The 17,865-nt window shown below is 41.6% G+C and overlaps 1 long non-coding RNA gene and 1 pseudogene across 1 annotated transcript; both read left to right on the top strand.

Moving 5' to 3' along the window:
- Positions 1-1,923: 1,923 nt before the first annotated feature.
- On the top strand, positions 1,924-9,101 carry LOC140850318 (uncharacterized). Its single transcript, XR_012132941.1, has 3 exons — positions 1,924-2,056; positions 3,507-3,550; positions 8,982-9,101. It is a non-coding gene; the product is annotated as an uncharacterized lncRNA (long non-coding RNA).
- Positions 9,102-10,514: 1,413 nt separating this feature from the next.
- Positions 10,515-17,865, top strand: part of LOC140850534 (uncharacterized) — a 69,177-nt pseudogene continuing 61,826 nt past the window's right edge.

Below are 17,865 nucleotides of genomic sequence, written 5' to 3'. Positions count from 1 at the left end.
CTGACATCTGTCCTGTTGTGGGCTGTGTAAGGAGCTGGATCACCGAGGCATGGGAAGCTGAGAACATTATCTGTGGCTTGACGGTTAGCTACTAACTCCCTGAACGCAAGAATGAGGTGAGTGAACTCCCTTAGCTTTGGAAAATTTCCGTTATTAGTTTATCTCCTTGTTCTCAGCGATTTTATTTTCTTCTTAATGGAATATAACCATGAGACCTATTTATACAGGGCACAATTGTTTCCATGGCCAGAGTCGGAAGTACCTAGGCATTATGCATGAATCTCCTCTCCCTGGGTCTGAGGATTTTAGATTCATTGTTGGAGGAAAGAGGTTGCATTCTTGGCTTGCCTATTATTAGAGACAGGCTAACAAATCCAAATTTGTGTTACTTTCTCTGTTTTTATGGATGATGCTAGAGAGACAAAATGACATTCCATATCCTAGAGGGATGAGTGTCAGCATTGATTTTTCTCCTCACATCCCTGCCAATCATTCTGGATTTAAAGTATTTCCAAATGGGTAAGAGAGGAGTGGGTAAAAAGTAAGTGGGGTAAGAGAAAAAAATTTTCTCTTATACTTCTGGTGGTCAGGCCAGGGGACTGAGCAAGGGAGATAGTCCACAGTCTCAAAGAAGAAGTGAATGGGAGGGTAAAGGCTGAAGTCCCTAGATCTGCATAATGCAGCCACTGAGGGGCAATTGCAGGATCAGAAAAGATACATGCATTTCAATATAGGAGGTCATACTTTAGGAAAAGGAAAAACCAGAGATAGGTCAGATAAGTCATGAGACAGATAGTCAATCCCCACCCCTCCCACTGAAGCCCGTGTCACAAAGCCTGTTCTACCACTGTTTGTAGAGTGCAACAGTGGCAGTGGGAACGTTTGAGAAAGCCGTGTGGTGAACTTATTTCATGTGCGACAGAAACCAAAGAAGGGGAGCCTATGAGTTCAAGTCCATCTATCAGAAAAATAACTAAGTAAAGATTTTCATAAGGAAATTTGTGAATGTAATGATCTTTGGAGTTTATGGGCAAGAAAGTACCATATACAGGAAGTGTAAATTTGTATGATTTTGGAGTGCACCCACCCTATGACCTATTTTTTTCCTGTATATACACTAGAGTAGGTTTTCCAACAATGGAATATCATCCATTCAAGATGAAACCTCTGACATGGCATCAGGAGGCCTGCAGGAGGAACTCTCATGCCTAACACTCCTCAACTGCAGATCCCACCAGAAAAGGGACACCTGTTTTATTTACTTTCCAACCCAGCAGAAGGACGGAAGATTTCCTCCTTTCCCAGCAGCAGCGCAGCGGTGAGAAGCTACACAGTGGAACTCCCAGTTTACTTCAGTGGACTTTTTTGGGGGAACAGATCGATCTGTAGTTTTGCCATAGCTTGTTTGTCCCCGGTTGTAATTTTCTGCTGTTTTAGAATAAAATCATTTTTGCTGGTAAAACAACTGAGTTTATTTTTAAGGTTAACAATGGTTTAGAAATTACTTTACTGGATGAGAACTAGCAACTTTTTAATGGGTTTGAAGAGAGCTGCTATCCAGAATTTGGATAAATTACTCTGCTTCTGCTCCTGCGTCTATTCTGCGCGGCCAAGGGACCCCCGGACACCCTCGCAAATAAACACAAGCGCAAACGCCGGGCGCCCTGCGTGACGCGTTCCCACTGGATTCTGGGACGTTTTCCGGGTTACTTCTGCGCACGAGTGGCTCTGCCCCTTCCGCCGGAAGTGCCGGGCTCTGCGGGCCGCCTGCTGCTCTTGCGCGAGAGCTCGGGCACCTGCAGGCTGGTTCTGCGCCCTTGGGGGTTGGCGCGGCGGCGGGGCGCGGGATGTCGCTCCACTTGCTGCGAGCGGAAAGGGCGGTGGTTGTCCGTCTGCGGGACCCGCCTTGCGGGGGCAAGCCGCGGACCTGGGCCGAGCGGGAGGCGGTCGTAGCCTCGGGCCGCTCGGGTCCGGGCTGGGAAGGGCCGGCTTTGGCTGCGCCTTCAGGGGTCACTTCGTCAGAAGCAGGCGCTGCGGAAGGCCGGGCGAACCGAAGGTAACAGCGAGGCCGGGGGTGGGTGGTGGACAGCTGGGGTCTGAGCTCGGCGTGCAGTTCCCAGCTCTACCACGGGAGCCTCCTGAGCGGTGTTATTAAGCCTTGTGACATTCAGTTTTTCATCGGTAACATGAGCGTATGCGTGACTAGTGAAATGTCCCTGTTCCGGGAGAAATCACCGTGGAGTGTATGCGGACCGAGTCTCCCCGGGTAGCAGTTGTATTTGTGGTGTATCTTGGAGTCTCTTCAGCAGTTGAAATGTCAGGTCCCCTTCTGCACTGTGTAGCTTGCCCACCACTCCTCGTTTGCTTTTACAGTTTATACAAGACCTAGTTTCCAGGGACTCTGAGTTGTGGGAGGGATGTTCGGGTTGTGGATGACGGTCTCGTTTTCATTGGAACAAGGTAGCGGTCTGGAAGCACGAAGGGAGGCGATAGGAATTCCACCTGAATTGATGGTAAATTCAAGAAAGACAACCCCTGTGACCTGAACCCTTTAGCGCTTCAGAGCAGAGACGAGTCACAGAAAGGAGATAATAGCTTTGCGGGGCCAAGCAGCTATTGCTTCTGCCAAGAGTGAAAAAGATAAGAGTGGTACCTCGTCCTCCAGAAGTTATCAAATACTGGAAGGTTTGGATAGACTTTGAGAAGGATTGGAGCAGGTGAAGGCCTAGGAAATGTTTATTGGTGCGATCTTGGGGGTGTGGTCTGAGGGGGAGGAATAATCTGTCACAGCCGAGAGCACCTGTCTATAGTGCTTCTTGAACACCCGCATTCCTTCACTCTCCCCTCGTTTCTGTTGTCTGAACTCTCCCAAACCTGTTGTTTGGAGATACAGTGATGTTCTTTCTGTCTTGTTCTTCCTGGTAGTTCAGGAACAGTTCAGGGTATCTCTGCCTTACAAGAAAGATGGGGAGAACATGGATTTGAGGACGTAAGTGATTTTCTAAGCTCTAATGACTTGTATGCATCAGGTACGCTGATTTTTGGCTAGTGTCTTCAACTTTGCTGCAGTGAAGCCAAAACATGTTTGTTTTGACGGCACTTTTGGGAAACTTAGTGTTTTCAACTTAATGTCAGTAATCTGTTCTTGAAAATAATAAATTCTGCAACACAATAATAGGAGCCTGTTTTCCGTTGAAAGTTTTATATTATAGTGGAGACATTAATCTATATATTGCTAAATCGGTAGGAAACAAACATTTTCAGTAACCTAATGATAAATTTTATTTTTAGTCTCTACCAATTATGGGTTTTGTGTGTTTCTTTACCCTGGCTTTCCTGCCCCTTCTAAAGCTGTAAAATACTGTTCTCATACAGGAAGGCTTTTTTTACCCTGGTCTTTTCTGGATAATGTGTAGAGAGTTTGGGGCTGGAAAATACAGTAGCAAGCCTCACCATTCCCTTCATGACTCAAGTCTAGTACCCTGTTTTCCCTGTTATCCTTCCAGAGTCTTCTGCGCATTTCCAACAACAGAAAATTAATGAATGTGTGGTGAGTCTTTTATTTATTTATTCCTCAGTTTTTTTTGCATTGTATTTTATGAGGTTTATGAGGGTTCATGAATTAAAACGGAGAAGTAGAAATAAGTAAAATTCAGCTTCAGGGAAATACACCTAAACAAGATAAAGGTGGCATGTAAACATTGTCCAGTTATATGACCTGAGAGTCATCCAGGGTGAGTGCAGATTGGTCCCTGGTCTTTGTGAGGCTATGTAAAAGAGACAGACACATTTGTTACCTGATCAGAATAGGCTCTTAGGAGGAAGTGTGCTGCATTCTCATGGGACAGGGAAACCCAAAGGCACAGAAGTCGGAAACAGTGTCCTCACTGGCCCACAGACAATGTAGTGGACAGTGTTTTACTACCAACCTGGAAATAAACTTTCATCATTTCATGGTGGCGATGGTCACCTAGGGCTAAAGCACAACTTATGTAAAAAGGTTTTTCTGGAGTTGCTAAAGTAGTGTGGTCCCAGACAGCCTTTGGAGGGCCCTGCCTGGTGCACGGATAAACAGGGGATGTCTGAAGGACTGAGTCGACTGCAGATCCTTTAAGCAACTCTCAGCTAGTCTGCATGCGGGGTGCCCATCAGACTGTTGAAAGTTGTATTTTCTGTAAATAGTTCAAGAGCTTCTCTGCACTTTAACCTATTCCATATGTCTTAACTCGCATCTTCTAAAGTGATAGCCTAAATTATAGTTAGATTTAATGACTATGCTGTAGTCTTTGCCTTACTTGATTCTTCTGCCATATTGGAACTACTGTCCAGGTTCTGCTCATTCCTGTCTGTTAGCTTCTGTCATGGCCTCTTTGAAGATTTCTTGTCTGTTTCCATGAATTCTTCTGCTTCTGAGCATAGCTTGCCCAGGTGTTCCGGTCCAGGTCCCATTCTTCACACTCTGCAGTTGACCTTGACCTGTTTGGCCCTCTGTGGTTTGGCAGTCTTAATGGTTCTCTCCAGCTTGGGCCTCTTCCCCAGAATTTAGATCGTAGGTTCAGTTACCTTTCGGAGGCCTCTTTGTAGCTATCCAGAAAGCACCTGAAGCTTTAACAAATGCAGAATGGAAACCACGTCCTTTCTTCCCTTTTATATAATATTACTTCCATCTACCTAGTGACTCAAACCACCAAAAGGAGATTTATTCTGGACTCCTTCCTTTCTCTCACATTTAATCTTATCTGGTATCAAGACCTGCTTCTTTTTTTCTTCCTTCCCTTGATTTTATTCTCATCCTTCTAAACCCTGTTAAAGACTAATTCTTCTGTTTTATCTAATCACTTAAAAACGAGTAGGGAAAACATCAGTGCATCAACCGTAAGTATAATTTTGGACTACAATTTGGTGAAAAGCTCATTATGTTTTTTACTACTTTGATAAAATATACATGATCTGAAAGTTGCTCTTTTAGCAATTTTCAAGAGTACAGGTTAATGGCATTAGTTATATTCCCATTGTTGTGTGACCGTGAGTATCATCCATCTCCAGGAACATTTCATCTTCCCCAAGTGAAACTCTGTGCTCATCAAACACTAGCTCCCTATTGCCTTCTAACTCAGTCCCTGCCAAACACTAATTTATTTTCTCTGTCCATGAATTTGACTACTCCAGAGCCTCATGTAAGTGGAATCATGCAGTATTCATACTTTTCTGATTGACTTAATTTACTTAGCATATTATCTTAACCGTTGAATCATGTTATAGCATATCACTGTCCTAACTTATATTTGTCACTTCCATGAAGTTGAGTTTAATTACTCTTGACTGAAAGCATTTCTCATGTCCTTTTTTCATAAAAACTGGAAGATGCAGTGTTTTCAGACTTAACAATAAAAGATAAGATGAGAAATGCTTTGAGAGTTGTACAAGACCCCAGTATCTTTTATCCTTGCTTGCAAACTGGATCTTTTTTTTTCTTCCTGAGATCATAACTTTCCTATAGTGGTTTACTAAAGGCAGTGAGTAGAAGCTGAGATTTATTACTAACATTGTTTTCCTGCCTCTTTTCCTAAAGCTTTAAACCCACGAGGTAAACACTGTTTGACTCAGTATCACTCACGTTACTTAAGTAACAGTGAGTATGTAAGTGCCCATCATCCCAAGTAACACAGTGATTGATTTTAGTCCGTGGGTAACAGATCATCATCCTGTTTTCTTTGCACTGTGGTGTTGCTCTTTGTATCTGTTTGATTATTGTGCCAGTTTGTCCTGACCTGCAGGACTATCAACGGGGGTCGACGACCTAGAGGAGAGAATGAAGGGGCAAGAGCCACAAAGAAGGCACAGCAAGACAGGATGTCTGATCAAGCTGACACAGTTTATTGTTTGCAGGCTCTATTTATACAGGTAGCAAGGAAGGGGTGGGTCAGAAGGTGATTGGGCCTTGGCTGGCGCCGGCGGGAGCGGAGAACCCGGAAGAGAAGCAGGGAGTTCGCCATCTTGTGGAGGGAGGTTTCAAGGGTGGGGCTTTCCCCTGGGGCAGAGGGTGTTTCTTGATTTATAAGATGTTGGCAATATTAATAGGCCAGTGGAAAGAACAGAAAAGCAGAGGTTGCTAGGTAACTTAACCACTAGTTCTGGCTTAGGAGTTTGCTAAATGCGTTTCTTGGTAATAGGGGAAAACTTGTTTCTAACGCGTGGATGGATTCATTGTTTCCGATTTTACAGGAGAGACTTTACTCAAAGGTTGCTGTTGTTTTAAGGCTTTCGTAACCGAGCCTGCCTAAAGGCCCACAGGTTTGCTCCCAACACCAGTTCATTGACTAGTTAGGTCCACAGCAAAGGTTTCTTTATCATTTTACTTCTGTAACTTGTTGGTCCTTGTGGCAGAGGGAGAACATGGTGATCTGTGTGTGGCTCCTACAGCTTGTACTAAAAAGTGACACATGTCACTTCCATTCACATGTTACTGGTCAAAGCAAAGCACATGGAGGATTACGTACCTGCTATGTAAGTGAGTTCCACTGCAAGGGGCTATATAATTCTGCAGAGAAGGGCACCACAGGGAGTGCTATGGATAGAATTGTATCACCTAAGAATTTATATGTTGAAGCCAACCCTAAGTGCTAATACAACTGTATTTGAAGATAGAGCTTTTAGAAGGTGATTATGCTTCAATGAGGCCCTAGTGGTGGGGTCCTAATCTGATAGGATTGGTGGCCTTGTGAGAGGAGGATGAAGAGAGATCTTCATCTCTCCACCATGAGAAGACCCAGCGAGAAGGTGGTCATCTGCAAGCCAGCAAGATGGTCTTCAGCTGGAACAGATTTGGCCCACACCTTGATCTCGAACTCCCAGCCTTCAGAACTCTGAGAAAAGAAGTTTCTGTTTTTTAAGCCATTCAGTTTGTGGTATTTTTATGACAGCCAGAGCTGACTAATATAGGGAGGGACACTAAATTTCACTGAAAAGAAATATAACCTACCTCTGTCAATTATAGCCTGATTTTTTACATGAACTTTTGAATGAGCTTGTCTGTATCTAAGAATGTGTTGCTTATTAGGATAATGTTATATTTATTTTCTGACTTAGGGAGATTTGGTATCTTTAGGATATGGATGCTTCCTTTGCTTGAATATGGTATGTTTTTTCATTTGTTTTGCTCTTTTTGTATCCTTCCTATTTCTCCCCTCACATACTCTTGTACATTTTTGTTCAGTGTACCAGTAGGTATTCTGCTTTCCATTGTAGTTGTTACAGTGAAAGTGTCTTTGTATACGTAAGGACTTTCATATGTTATTTTTATAGTCTGCCAGTTTATAGAATTTCCTTGTGTGGAATAGTTTTCACATGACTCTCTTGGGTTTTCTAGGTATGAATTATATGCAAGTCATCATTTTTACTACCATTTATCTCTTTCAATTGCATTCAGTATTACCATTTAAAAATTGTTTAATGACTATGGTGAGGGAGTATCCTTATCCAGTGTTTCCTTAGGAATTGTGATGCTGGCTTTTGGGGTAAGACTTAAACATTTTGTCATTTTAAAGAAGAATCCCCTAAATTCCCTTTTGTTGAAAGTTTTTATTACAAATGGGAGGATAGTTTGTAGATACCTTCTCAGTATCTGTGGGTGATCACAGGGCATTTCTCCTCAGAAATATGAATATGATGAAATATATTAATACATTTCTTAATATTTAGGATTTCTGTTCCTAGAATAATCTTTAAAAATTCCTTCATTGCCATGGTTCATTTCTTTCTCTGTCAGTAAATATGTTTCCAAAACCACTGTACTTGTTCCTTTTCTCCTTTCAATTTTTTGGGTTCTCCTTAACCCATTTCATTCTCTTTGATGGCTTCTGCTGCCACTAAAATTCTTCTGCTTTGCAGATGTTCATCTTCAGCTTTAGATCTCTCTCCTGAGCTCTGGATCATATATCCATTGCCAGTTGGACATCCCAGAAACTTACAACATATACTGTGTCCAAGGGCTGTGTCTCTTCTGCCTATCATATTCTTTGTCCTTTTATCCAATTTCAGTATACGACATCAGCATCTTCCTAGCTGGTCATGTTGACTGCCTGGTGGTAAAACTCCCCCTTTACCCTTCTCAGAGCAAATCAGTACCAAATTTTGTTCTTGCTTTTTCTTTTTCTCTGTTTTAGGATAGTTCCCTGTTCTGTATTTGTACTGTTCTGTGACCTCAGTGTTGTTGATATCTCTCCCTTGGTTTCTTCTCTGAGTCTCCCTAACCCTTCCCCATTGTCCTTCTAGGGCACGAATGTTACAAAGTGCAAATCTGGTTATGTGATAACATTTATTGGCCCTTCATTATTTATACCCTGTGGTTCAGAAAGCAGGTGTTCACTCTAGGTGGACATAAGCAATATTTTAAGTAATGGGAATGAAATACTAGGGTGTTTGTTACTTTTAAAAAAATGTGGTGAGCATGTAAGATATTTTTATTGATGGGTAGGTAGTACATTTAAATGTAGAATAACTTCATAATGAGTTCCTAGAATACGTTTATCATCTTTACCTCTCATTGCAACCCAGGAGTACTCAGCTGGGTATAGCATTAATGTGGCATCTGTTCTTTATGCCCTCTGAACTTGACTTCTCCTATTGCCTCATGTTAATGAGAACTTGTGGTTTATGTGGAAGAGCTAAAATCTTTGGCTTTTCAGAGAAGTGCAAGTTGATAGTACAAAGACAGCTCTCTTTCTTTTTTTTTTTAACCACAGACCACATTAAGCATGTCTAACCTAGTTCATCTAGCACTTTATTTCAGGTTTGGTATGTGTTTTTACTTAAGCCTCCAGATCATGTACTCCTTTGAGGAACAGAATTTTATTCATCCTTTTATCCCTAGTAGTAAGGGTAGTTCCAGATTTATAAGGGAAACTATGATAGTATTTCTAGGAAATAATCGAATTAATGCAGAAGCAGGATTTCTCCTGTGATTTCTCTTTATCCCACAGTTTAGAGTACACAGCATGGTGTATCTTATACAAGATAAAACACACACAAAAGAATGGACTCCCAAACTTCTTGTTCTGATCCTCCTTGGTGCCTTGATTTGAGGAGAAATGTGCCATTATAGGGGTTGGTGCCATCTGAGGGTGTGGCTGTGAACTTCACATGTGAGGAGTGGCAGGCCCTGGATGATGCCCAGAGGACCCTTCTCAGGGCTGTGGTGCTGGAGACCTACAGGAGCCTGGTGTCACTGGGTGAGTGAGACTCTCCTAGTAACTGCCAAGTGCAGGCGCTATTTTTATTCACTGGGAAATGTACAACTGTTTATAAAAGTAAATGCTACTTAGGTTAAGATTCCAGTCCAAGAAGAATCTGTGTTTGCATTGGCCCTTCAATGCACATGCCCTTGAAGCTATATACAATTGTCCTTCAAGGCTGTGGAACAGTTTGACAGAATCATACCTTTTTTCACATCAACAGGGCACTGCATTACCAAACCTGAGTTGATAGTCCAGTTGGAGCAAGGAGCAGAGCCATAACTGTAGAACTCCCAAAGCCGAGCCTCCCAGGTCAGTCACTGGGCACGTAGGCTGGAAGAGGTAAGCACACCAGATGCTGAGCTGCCTCTCCCCAGTGGTTCCCCCAGGTCCAGACCTTATAACAGTCTGGATGTATGAGACTCACCATCCTCAGAGCTGAGTGATCAGAAAAGGAACAGTTCATGTTAACCATGCTTACCATAAGGAAAAAGTAGAGAAAAAGAACAGGGGAAACAAATGGTAGATGGAAGGCTTTTAGATAAAATTACATCTAGAGAGTAGGTGAATATTTGACCACATATTTCCTCATGAACTAGAAAAGGAGAAAAACTTAAAAGAAAAACCCACTGTGATTTGACAGCAGAAAATCCATTAATGTGATTTGTTACATAAATTCATTAGGGAGGAAAATCACAAGCTTATAAAATTAATACCAAATACTGAGTTTTTTCAAGATCTTATCCCACTAGGATAGAAAAAAACTTCTTTACCTTTGTATGAGCATTACATAAAAAATGCTTAGATGTAGTCGTAGATACAGTTATTTTCTGTCTCATTTTAGATGTCCAGACTGTGGATGACCTGATTGAGATAGTCAGGAAAATCAGGATAGGCATTTGTGGCAAGTTATAGTCAACAATGAAACATCAACAGAAGAGAAAACTAACCTAAGAAAAATACTACATTTCAGCTCAAACCATATTTCAAAACTAATTATAAATAGTGGAAACTATAAAGGAATGAAACCAGAGGAGTTTCATGCATGTAAGAACACATTTCTCCCTAGTGAGGCTGATGAGATGTGTTCTGGAGAGGATCCTGAGGGCCATAATGTAACTGGGAAAGTCCTCAAATATGCTGAGCATCCTGGTCATTGTCATCAGAATCAAACTTTGCAGCAGGTTTTTGAATTTAGTGGACAACAGAAAGACTTCAGTAAGGAGGCAGTAGTCTTTACACATAGGAGGGCTCCTGTGGGAGGGACTGCCTATAAATGCCATGGACATTGGGAAGGCTGTGATAATTCAGCCCTCACTGCCCAGAGAGAACTCACATAGAGGAGACTGACTCTGGATGTAATCAGTGTGGTGAAACCTTTTCTGAGAAACCAACACAGCTGAATCTTCAGAGAGTTCATTTTTCAGAGCAACACTAGAAATGTAATCAAAGTGGGAATAATTTTAGCAAGAAATTACACTGCACCTGCCTTCAGAGAACTCAAATAGGAGAGAAAACTTTTGAATATAGTGTGTGTGGTAAAACATTCTATAAAAAGTCCAGTCTTGCTAAACATCAGAAAATACATACAGGAGAGAAGTCCTATAAATGTAGTGAATGTGAGAAAACCCTTGTTAGCAAAACAATCCTTAGAATACATAATAGAACTCATCTAAAGGAGAAACCTTATGCATATGATGAATGTGAGAAATCCTTCTTTTGAAAGTCATACCTAAGTGTTCATCAGAGAATCCACACAGGGGAAAAGCCTTATGATTGTCATGAGTGTGGAAAATCCTATCAGAAGTCAGCCCTTACTGTACGTCAGAGAGTTCATAATAGGGAGACACCTTATGAATGTAATAGTTGTGGTAAAACCTTCCATAAGAAGTCAGTTCTCGCTGCACATCGGAGAACTCACACAGGAGAGAGACGTTATGAATGTAAAGAATGTGGGAAATCTTTTGGCCATCGGCCAGCCCTTACTGTACATCAGAGAACTCACCTGAGGGACAAACCTTATAAATGTAATGAATGTGGAAAATCATTCTGTGTGAAGCCAAAACTTACTGTTCATCTGAGACTTCACACAGATGAGAGACTATGAATGTAAACAATGTGGGAAAACTTTCTATCAGAAGTCAAAACTTACTGTACACCAGAGAATTCACCCTGGTGAGAAACTACATAAATGTAATGAGTGTTGGAAAACATTTTGTGAGAAGTCAGCTTTGAAAAGACATCAGAGAACTCACACAGGAGAGAGACCCTATTAATGTAAAGAAAGTAGGAAAACATTTTATCAGAAGTCAGCCCTCACTATACATCAGAGAACTCACACAGGAGAGAAACCCTATGAATGTAATGAATGTGGGAAAACCTTTTATCAGAAATCACACCTCAGCAAACATCTAAGAACTCACACAGGAAAGCATGTATGGCACAGACCAGCTGTATGTACACTGAAACCCACTTTCTTTTTCTATTGAGCACACAGCCTGCATATCTCAGCTCCCTTTAATATAGGTGGGACCACATAACAGCTCTGGCCAGGAGAATGAATAGGGGTGAACATTACTTCCAAGCCACAAGAAGACTTCCATGCATTCCTTTCTGTTTTTCATGTCTGTGTCCTGAAGTGAGGATTACCCCCAGGTTTGCGTTCGGAGCTATAGGATGAAGATGGCAACCGAGACTTAAGACAGAAGGGACTGATGGGGGAAGGTAACTTCACCTACAGCTCTACCTAAAAATTGGCCATTTGTACTTTATCTGAGTGAGAAATGAATGTTCACTTCGGGGCCCTTCCATGTGTGGTGTATTTACAACATTGCCAGTCTGTTGTAGCTGGGTCGCTTTATGAATTTGGGAAAGACATCTATGAGAAGCTGCAAGTCCTTGTGTAGAAAATTCACTCAGGTGTGAACCTATGTTATTTTTCATTCCCAAGTCAAATGATAGAAAAATCAAATCATAGGAAGAAACAATACAACAAATGTAGGCATGAGATTTGTTCATTGGATGCTAAGAATAAAGTAAAACTTTATAAACATCTCATTTGTCAAAGCTTTCAACAAAACTTCAACCTACATGTGTATTAGAATGTTTAATGAAGAGAGAACTACCAGTGTAGGTAATGTGGGTGATCATTTTCAGATGGAAATTACCAATATTGTATTGAAAGAAAAATTTTAAGTCCTGAAACAGTGGTTCTCTACTGGGGGTGATTTTGCCTCCAAGGGGACATTTGTCAGTGCTGCCTCTGGTACTAGAACACTGTCACTTCTGCCTTTTTCTATTCAGAGTGGTTGTAGAGCTCATAAAGATTCTAAGGGTTGGAGAAATAGACTGCTTCTTGTTGGAAATATTGCAAGGCCGCATTGCAGAAGAGTATGTGGGATGGGACATATTAGTGTCACTGTTTTTGGAAGATAGAGTATGACACTGTCCACTTTGTAGCTACAGAGTTCATATTGCTTCCCCATACAAACTATGTTCACATGCTACCAAGCATCCCAAAGATCTCATTTTATAAAGCTGTTGGCTCAAAATCTAGGATCTTGTCATCTGTGTCAGCTCCTTGTGTGTGGTTGCTTTTCTGAGGGCATGTGACCTGATGTGACCAGTAACCTGCCCTGCACAAACTTAACCTACGGTGGTAGAACAGAGATGGGATACTAACAGTCCGTTCAAAGGGGAGGGAGATTAGGAGGCACTCAGCCATCACTGGTCTGTAGAATTTCTGAAATTTAGCAGGGCACACCATCAGTTCTTTTATTAGGGTGCAGTGGTTCTGGGATTGATTTCCAGTGCTCCCGATTCTGTGCTCTGAGTCATCCTCCCTTTCCTGAGAGACAGCTTGATTTTGTAATTAGTTTTCTTCAGTCCTGCTTCCTGCCCAGAGGGCTCTTCTCATTTGAACAGTTACTAAACCTTTTAATTCAAATCGGTTAAATTCCTATAAAAGCTTTTTGGAATTATGGTATATTTAATTTTAATCCACTAAGATAAATGAAAGTTACCCCCACATTTCTTCTGGAACAGGATCCACTCCCCCTTGAACTGAGGGGGATGTGGGGATAACGCCCTTGAGATTTGCAGAAGCCCTAGTTATCACTTGAGGATTTACAGGGCACACTCTGGAGCCTCAAGAAAGGGTCTTCCAGCAACTCCTTGGTCTGAGATTTACTCTGAGGCTACATTTTACTGGTAGCATCCTGAATTTGATCATTAACCTGAAGTCATTTCATACTTGGAGAATCTTCTGACTGGAGATGCTGGGAAGGAGGAACAATTTTATTTTCAAAACTAGCTCATCCTGACCCTTGGCATTTTGTTTAGATTGTTCTTTGATTTCTCTTTTATGGCTCATCTCCCTCTGCACAACTTATGGCATGTGACTGCCAGTCGTGAATGTTTTTCTCAGCTGGAAACCCACCCTTAGTTACTCTACTTTGTTACGCTGGGGCTTTAGTTCTCCTTTTCTAGGTGACAGAATTAGTGGGGTAGAAGCCACTTGCTGCAGTTGCTGCCCCTAGACACCTCAGAATTTTCATTTACTCCTTTTCATAGTATCCTCTCCTAGTTCTTTCATTCTTTTAAAATTCCCCAGTTTAAATTACTGATGTGGTTTCTGTACCTTGAGTGCACCCTCACAAAAGAAACATTTGGTACTTTGAAACCCTGGAAAACTTTGTCCCAAGCCCTAACCCTAGATGAGACATATCCCCCTTGGAAATACTGGAAAGGTGTTCAGAACTGGTGTTAAGTGTGAGTTATCCAAGGGGACTTAAGAGAGATTAAGATCTGGTGCAAGATACCCATTTACAGGTCCATTTGCTGGACTGTATTTTGAAAAACAGTTGAGACTCATGTCTTTCAGTTAAACTGGCTATGGGGACTTATCAAGGAGGTAAAAGTGCTATTAGATGCCTTTTTTAGATAAACTGTGTATTTTGAGAAGTGAAATGTGTGCCTTGGTTAACATCAGTAATGACTGCACCTTTAGATAGGGTAGGATAGGGGTAAGTGTGGGTATGGATTTGTCTACGCTGCACACAATGCTTTTGCAAAATCTGCCATCTGTGGACTTAACAGAAAGCCTGTATACCCCCAAGGCACTCAGACAGCATTGCTTCAGATCCAGGAATCCTCTCAACGAAAGTACTGCAGTGAGCCCACGCTTATGGAATTCTCTGGTCTTACCATGCTCCGACCATATTGAAGATGCTTGCTGGATAGAAGATTGAGTTACAATGCCAGCTAGGTGTCAATACCTTGCACAGCTGGGGAAAGGTTCTCCAGATATGCGCTGAGTCAGCATCCAATTAAGTGGTGTTATCTCCCATAGCCAGAATTAAAGGGCCTGAAAATCAAGGGATGGGAATGGGAGTAACAGTGCTCACTACTGCCCAGAGGGACCTGTTGGCAATATTTTTGCTTCCTGTTCCTGAAACCTGATGCTCCCCTGGCCTAGAGTTTCAGTCTCAGAAGGAGGAATGCTTCCACTAGGAGACACAATAATGATCCCACTGACTTGGAAGTTAAGACTGCCCCCCAGCCACCTTGAGCTCCTCATATCTCTGTATCAGCAGGGAAAGAACACAGTTACTGTGCTGGCTGGTGTGACTGATCCTGACTACCATGTGAAACTTGGACTATACCCCACCACAGAGGTCAGGAAAGTATGTCTGTGATACAGGAGATCCCTTAGGGCTTCTTTTATTAATAGTTTCCTGTGATTAAGATCAATGAAAAACTGCAACAGCCCAATCCAGGCAAGACTGCTAATGGCCCAGACACTTCAGGAATGAAAATCTGGGTCATTCTACCAGGTGAAAAAGCACAACTACTGAATTGCTTGCTGGGGGCAGAGGGAATACAGAATAGGTACTGAAAGACAGTGAGTGTAGCTTTAAATATCAGTTAATACTCCATGACCAGTTACAGAAATGATATTCATGAGTATTTCCTCCTTATTTTCCTATGTTTGTATTTGTGTGTGTATGTCTGGTAAATAATTTATTCCCTCATTCTCTTATCATGTAACATAAGATGTATTGACTTTTATTACATTACTTATAAGTATTGCTAATTTTACATCAAGTATATAAGTTATGGGCATCAAGGAGTAAACTCAAGGACATGGTTGTATGCAGCATAGATATATCATGTTCCATGGAATTATGACCTTTTTATTTGGAGATTAAGTATAATTATGGGCAATGCATTTGGTAGGCAAAATGACAAGGGATCTACTTATAATGGTTAATTTTCTGTCAATATGAGTGTGCCATAGGGGACCTAGACATTTGGTCAAACGTTATCCTCGGTGTTTCTTCTAGGGTGTTTCTGAATGAGATTAACATTTGAATTGATAGACTGATTAAATCAGACCCCCTACCCAATGTGGGTGGGCCTCATCCAATCAACTGAAAACACTTGAATAGAAAAAAATGTCTGCATAGAAAGGAAAACCTCTCCTGGCTGAACGTTGAGCTCGGACTTCTGCTCAAAGACTGGAACTTACACCATCGTCTCTCCTAGTTCTCAGGCCTTCAGACCTGGGCCCGAACTCCACCACTGAGCTTGCCAACTGCAGATCTTAGAAATTTTCAGCCTCCATATTTGCATGAGCAATTCCTTATTATATACATATGTACCTGACCCTATTGGTTCTGTTTATGTGGAGAACTGTTACACACTCCACAACAAAGTCATGAGTTTTTCTCAAAAATTGCTTTGTACATTTACGTCTATTGATCTTTTGGTTACAACATAGGGACCAAATGTTATTACTTTTTTTCTAACAGTATTTGGTCCAACAACAATTTACTGAGAAATTGAAGTGGCTCTGCAGGGTCACCTTGGCCCTTCACCAGCCACGCACCTGTGCAGCAGGCTCTGCCTTGCCTCTGTGCCATCTGTTGTCTTCCATCAGTGCCACAAGGTCTTACTCACTGGAGCTCTGTAAAATATTTTCACATCCTGTAGAGACATCCTCTCACCTTGTTTTTTTTTCAGTAGCATGTTGGATACATGGACCTTTGCATTTCTATATTCATTTAGATTTGGTTTTGCATTTACGCAACACACCTGAAAAATTTTTATTGAAAATATAATGGATTCATGTATCACTGTAGGCAGAAATGGCATCTTTACAATGTTTCCAATTCATGAACATGACCTATCTCTATGTTTTTCAAAATTTCTGTAAACTGTAGTTTTGGGAGTTGTACACAAGTCATTATATTTAGTGCTAGACACAGAGTACTTTTTATGCTATCCTATTTTAAAATTTCACTTTGCTCTTTGTTGCTGCCTATTTCCAGCATGCCTGCAACTAGCTGAGTGTTTTCTGAAGGAGCAAAGATGGCACTGATCCCTGACCCAGGCTTAAATGTACCCAATAATAGCATGAGCTGAGCTTGGGTGTGGTTCGTGTTGCCAACTTGTTATCACTGTCTGTTGAACACACTGAAATTCATGACTGACCAGGTTCTCATCCAGTGTTGGTGCAAACACGGGAGGGCTCTTCTCTTGGACCAGTCTGCAACGAGAGCATGACTGTTACCAGCAGCGGTAAGAAGCTGTGGGTAAAACTGCAGTATTTCCAGTCTCTTGCCTGGCCTTCATTCATTTCCGTATCAATAGGTGTTTCCAAAGGGTGGAGAGAAGTAGTCCATCTCCGTATCAACATATAATTACAAGGGGGAGTGAGGGCGTATCTGGACCAGAGAGGCTTTGTGCTGCAGGGTTGCGAGAGACACGGGCAGGAAGTGGACTGCTTGTAGGCAATAAATGGTTTCTCCCAGTTTCTCCCTTTGATTTTGGTTGCAAAGATATTTTGACCCAGGCTGGGAAAACATTTCCCCCCCTGGAGTTACAGAAGCTGTCTACCTTCCATTTGGGGCTCCCTGTTTCTGAGGTGTTCTGTGCCAGCTCATGTGACAAAGTGCAGCCTGGCACAACCCTGCAGAGAGGAAAGCTGGAACCTGTGCCTAGCTTCTCCCAAGCAGCTGGGAGGCAGCTTTTGCCTGATAATCTTATCTTTACCTAGTACATGTCCTTACTTTAACGTTAATTGTATTTTATCACTTTCCTGCAACAAACTTCAGATTCCTAAGCATTGTCATTTGTGTCCTGTGCCCTGGTATACGCACATACATTTGATTTTTAATGTTGATCTGTACTAAGCAAACTTTTACTTTTAGCCATTCTGTAATTTACCTGTAGATTCTTTCCCACTTCTAAAATACTTAATAATAAATTATCATGCCCTCATTTGTTTCACTGTCTAGAACTTCCAGTACTGGTGAATAGTATTTGAGTTTACCTGAAATGCTTTAAACATTTCACCAATAAGTATAAAGGAAGCTACCACCTATTCCTAGCTTTTTATACATTCAATTCATAAATGTATTGAATTTTGTCAGAGGCCTTTTATTCATCATGTGAAGTCATTGTTCTTTTAAAATTGTGAAACTAAAAAATTAGTTCTAATCATGGGCTTGGCTGAACTGCAGTTTTAAAATGTGGTGTTTCCACCATCACTCAGGTGAATATAGTCTAATTTTCATGAGATGCATGAGCTATTTTGATAGGGTATTGCCAGTTCACTTATAACACATGT

Source organism: Manis javanica, chromosome 7 (assembly GCF_040802235.1).
Source record: "Manis javanica isolate MJ-LG chromosome 7, MJ_LKY, whole genome shotgun sequence".
Classification (NCBI taxonomy): domain Eukaryota; kingdom Metazoa; phylum Chordata; class Mammalia; order Pholidota; family Manidae; genus Manis; species Manis javanica.
Note: the sequence above shows the minus strand (reverse complement) of the source record. Positions and strands in the feature narration are given on the sequence as shown.